Source organism: Triticum urartu, chromosome 4 (genome assembly GCF_003073215.2).
Source record: "Triticum urartu cultivar G1812 chromosome 4, Tu2.1, whole genome shotgun sequence".
In the NCBI taxonomy this organism is placed as follows: domain Eukaryota; kingdom Viridiplantae; phylum Streptophyta; class Magnoliopsida; order Poales; family Poaceae; genus Triticum; species Triticum urartu.
Genome location: NC_053025.1, coordinates 264857 through 270157, shown reverse-complemented (window position 1 = coordinate 270157; position 5301 = coordinate 264857).

The window sequence follows — 5301 nt, the reverse complement described above, 5'->3', positions numbered from 1 at the left end:
GCTAAACATGAACAATTTATGTGGATAAGCTATTCTATGACTTCCTTACGGCGGTCGAGACTACTCTCGAAGAATGAAATGATGGAAAGGCTGTTATAATGTGTCAATTATCCCATTTAAATGAGTTCTGACTTTCAAAGAACAAGAAAATGTAAAGTAATAAATCAAAAGGTTATTAAAATCTAGGAAAAAATATGTGACTCCTACATATATAAGTTGTTGTAGGATTTTCAAATGGCGGCATAGACCACTTCGAAACAAGAAACGAAGAAAGGCTTCTATCAGTTGTCGGTAATGCAATTTAAACAAGTTTTCAGTTTCACAAAAATCGAAAATGTAACATAATGGATCAACAAGGTTAAAAAATTTACCAGATTATCAGATTTCTTTAGGTAATTAAGTTGCTATTTGAGGTGCATATAGATGCACATACTACCCTCGAAGCGTGAAATGGTGGAAACGATTTCGGAATATGTTGATGATGCTTTTTTTAATAATTCTTCAGTTTTGAACAAAGTGAAAATCTATAGTGATCGATCAAAAGGAAACAAAATTGGTGATGAAATTAAATGATTAATAGTTATAAGTTGTTATACGAGATCCATATGGTCAAACATACAACTTTCGATGCTTGAAATAAAGAAATGATGTTGGAATGTCTATATGATGCTATTTAAGTAAGTTTTCTTTTTAGCGAAAAAATGTCAACGGCAACGGATCAAAAGTATATGAAAAGGTGCTAAACAAGAATAATTTACGTGGATAAGCTCTTCTATGACTTCCATACGGCGGTCGAGACTACTCTCGAAGAATGGAATGATGGAAAGGCTGTTATAATGTGTCAAATATCCCATTTAAATGAGTTCCAACTTTCAAAGGAGGAGAAAATGTAAAGTAATAAATCAAAAGGTTATTAAAAACTAGTAAAAAATATGTGACTCCTACATATATAAGTTGTTGTAGGATTTTCAAATGGCGGCATAGACCACTTCGAAACAAGAAACGAAGCAAGGCTTCTATCACATGTCGGTAATGCAATTTAAACAAGTTTTCAGTTTCGCAAAAATCGAAAATCTACCATAATGGATCAACAAGGTTAAAAAATGTACCAGATTATTAGATTTCTTTAGGTAATTAAGTTGCTATCTGAGGTGCATATAGATGCACATACTACCCTCGAAGCGTGAAATGGTGGAAACGATTTCGGAATATATCGATGATGCTTTTTTAATAATTCTTTAGTTTTGAACAAAGTGAAAATCTATAGTGATGGATCAAAAGGAAACAAAATTGGTGATGAATTATATGATTAATAGTTATAAGTTGTTATACGAGATCCATATGGTCAAACATACAACTTTCGATGCTTGAAATAAAGAAATGTTGTTGGAATGTCTAAATGATGCTATTTAAGGAAGTTTTCTTTTTAGCGAAAAAAGTCAACGCCAATGGATCAAAAGTATATGAAAAGGTGCTAAACAAGAATAATTTACGTGGATAAGCTCTTCTATGACTTCCATACGGCGGTCGAGACTACTCTCAAAAAATGGAATGATGGAAAGGCTGTTATAATGTGTCAAAGATCCCATTTAAATGAGTTCCGACTTTCAAAGGAGGAGAAAATGTGAAGTAATAAATCAAAAGGTTATTAAAAACTAGTAAAAAATATGTGACTCCTACATATATAAGTTGTTGTAGGATTTTCAAATGGCGGCATAGAGCACTTCAAAACAAGAAATGAAGCAAGGCTTCTATCACTTGTCGGTAATGCAATTGAAACAAGTTTTCAGTTTCACAAAAATCAAAAATCTACCATGATGGATCAAAACGGTTAAAAAATGTACCAGATTATCAGATTTCTTTAGGTAATTAAGTTACTATCTCAGGTGCATATAGATGCACATACTACCCTCGAAGCGTGAAATGGTGGAAACGATTTCGGAATATGTCGATGATGCTTTTTTAATAATTCTTCAATTTTGAAAAAAGTGAAAATCTATAGTGATGGATCAAAAGGGAACAAAATTGGTGATGAAATTATATGATTAATAGTTATAAGTTGTTATACGAAATCCATATGGTCAAACATACAAATTTCGATGCTTGAAATAAAGAAATGATGTTGGAATGTCTAAATGATTCTATTTAAGTAAGTTTTCTTTTTAGCGAAAAATATCAACGACAACGGATCAAAAGTTTATGAAAAGGTGCTAAATATGAATAATTTATGTGGATAATCTCTGTTGGTGTACTATAGTAGGGGTACCCTAGTATCCCGAACTTGTGCACGGGCAGTCGCAGCATCCCACGGCAAGGCTTGCCAGGTGACCGCCAAGGTCCTCCGTGGTTCCTTTGGAGCCGTTCAAGAACAAAGTATCCAGGTCAAGACCCCGGCAAGAGGAGCTTGCCGGGAAGGCCAACTAAGGCACCTCAAGACCCCGGCAAGAGGAGCTTGCCGGGAAGGCCACCCAAGGCATCTTAAGGAACTTGCCGTGGCGCGCCACGCGTCTCGGCAAGGCCCGGTGAGCGACAAGCTGCCGGACGCGACAAGACAACGACCGCGGCAAGGCGCTTGCCGCAGCAAGCCACCACTCCGTGCCCGCGCTCCAGCACATCCACCAACGTGTCTCTCTGGGACCCTTCCCAGCGTACGTGGCGGGAGGCTGTGCAGCCAGCGGTGAGCGGTGGCAAGCGGCGCTGACAAGATTGCCGTCGTGGCGAGCGGTGGCGTCCCTGACGGTCCCTTTTACACTGTTTAGGCGACACAGACGGGTATTTAAGGCCCTTGTCCCCTGCCTTCAAGGTTAGGTATGATACACTGTAGCAGGTAGCTGTACCAACCGCAGCACCTTTCCCTTTTTGCCCTTGTCTACGTTGCCACCTGTCGGTGACCCCTTGAGCATATAAAAGGAGGCCCATGCGCAACATAGAGGGCCAGAGCAGGTTCGAACACTCACGCTCGGTCTCGTTAGCTGCTGGTGTGTACTGTAGCACTCCGCGCTCCCGAGCAAGAACTCAATACAAACCACAAAGCAGGAGTAGGGTTTTACACATCCGTGCGGCCCGAACCTGGGTAAACTGCTCATGTGTTTCGCCTCGATCCGCTCTTTGCACGACCTCCGCCCTCGCCGAACCAAAAGGGACTTGGCCCGCCGGTCCCATAGGTGCCCGTGGATCAGTACCCCGGCATCTTTGGTGCGCCAGGTAGGGGGCGTCGAGGTTGTGTGAACCAGATCTGGCGTCGACGAGGGAGCTCACGGTGCTGCCAGGTCCAAGGACAAGGCTGCGCTGCCCATCGGCGGCGTAGCCGCCTCCCACAACGACCGGGCGCACTCCAAGGCCTCAGCATCCGTACATGCACCGCGCCCATCTCAGGAGGCGCGGGACCGGCAGCGTCATGGTACTCACGGTACCATGCGTTTGCTGGACCAAGATCGAGCTGGTGGATCTCGGAGTGCTCAAGACCAGCATGCACGCCAACATGCTGGCACGAGCGAGCCGCGGTCGCCTGCACGGGATACTGCTCCTTCTAACATAGTTAGAAGTCCGAGCATATCCCGCTCCTCGCACCGTTCGCCACCACCACCCGCCACTGCAGCAGAAGCTTTGGTGCGAGCTCAACTGCTCCTAGACTACCCTCCAACGGTAGACAAGATCGACGACTGGAGGGCCACCATTCAGAATCTCATCGGCTTCGCCAACGGCGACACTCAGCGGCAGCCAAGCACGTCGCAGCCGCGGCAAGTCAGCCAGGCACGAGCCGGTGACGACAAGATCGGTGAGGGTGCAACCACTGTGCACTCTCCGCCCCAAAGGCCAAGATCGCCGACTCGCCGGATCCACCTCGACAGCGACTCCACCGCGTCATCAGATCCGCGAGCTCGCCGCGATCAGCGCCAAGTTCTTCACGAACGACAGCAAGAAGACGCTCGTACTCGCATCGAGCGCCAAAGAGAAGCGCGACGTCAATCTAACCAGCACGCTGGGCCCTCTGTCGACATGCATGCGCCAGGGGAACCAGGCGACTTGCCGTACGCGGTAGGTTGCCCTGCGTTCACCCGTGAGCTGCAGCAAGTCCAGTGGCCCAGTATGAAGAATTTTAAACCAGACGTACCGGAGAAGTACGACGGCAAGTCGCATCCGTCGGAGTTCCTCAGCATCTACACCATCGCGGTGCATGCTGCCGGGGGACGGGACGACAAGATCCTTGCCAACTACTTCCCGCTGGTGCTCAAACCCAACGTCAGGTCCTGGCTCATGCACTTGCCGGACAACTCCATATCCTCCTGGGAAGACCTGTGCCATCAGTTTGTCGGCGCCTTTACAGGCAGCCACAAACCTCATGGCCAAGAGAGTGACCTTCATCTACTCGCCCAGAAGGAAGGAGAGCCCCTGCGCAAGTATATTCAGAGATTCAGCCGTGTACAGCACAACATCCCAGATGTCCACCCTGCCGCGGTCATCAGCGCATTCCATCAGAACGTGCGTAACCACAGGATGCTGGAGGAAATGGCGATGTGCAAGATCAGAGACATCAGTGAGCTGTATGCCTTGGCCGACAAGTGTGCACGTGCTGAAGAAGGGAGGAAACTCCCCGGAGAGAATATAGGAGCAGGAGGATCTGACAGTGAGGATGCTGCCCCGGCAAAGAAAAACCGGCGGCGGAACAGGAAGAAGAAAGGTAAAGATGTGCTAGTCGTTGAGCAGTCCGGCAAAGAAGGTGGCGCCCGGAAAGCCAAAGTTGGTAGCTCCGGCAAGGAGATTGCCGCATGCACCAACTGCCAGGCTGTGGCGGTCGTCGACAAGCAGGACGGCACCAACAAGCAGTACTGCAAGATTCACCGCACCAAGGGCCATGACCTCCAGAGCTACAAGAAGGTCGAGCAGCTTGTCCAGCAACAAAAGGCTGAGTACGAGCGACGGGACAAGGAGAGCGCCCAAGGAGGCGCTGGAGAATCTGGCAAGAAGCGCGCCGGCCGGGGAGGACGCCGCGGCAAGGCCAAGCAGCGGCAAGGAGACAGACCTCCCCGCGGCCGCGACAAGGATGAAGACGACGACGACGACGAAGACATGGATGATGTTGAGACCAGCGAACAGGAGTTCCAGAAAGCCACAGAGGTCTTGTGTGTTGACGGCGGTGCTTCTCTGCATACTTCGCACCGCCAACTCAAGCAGTGGGTGCGGGAAGTCAATGCAGCAGAGCCACCTGTCGAGTCACACAAGCTTCTGAAATGGTCCAGCACGCCTATCATCTTTGATATTGAGGACCACCCTGACCGCACAACTGCAGTCGGGTGCTTG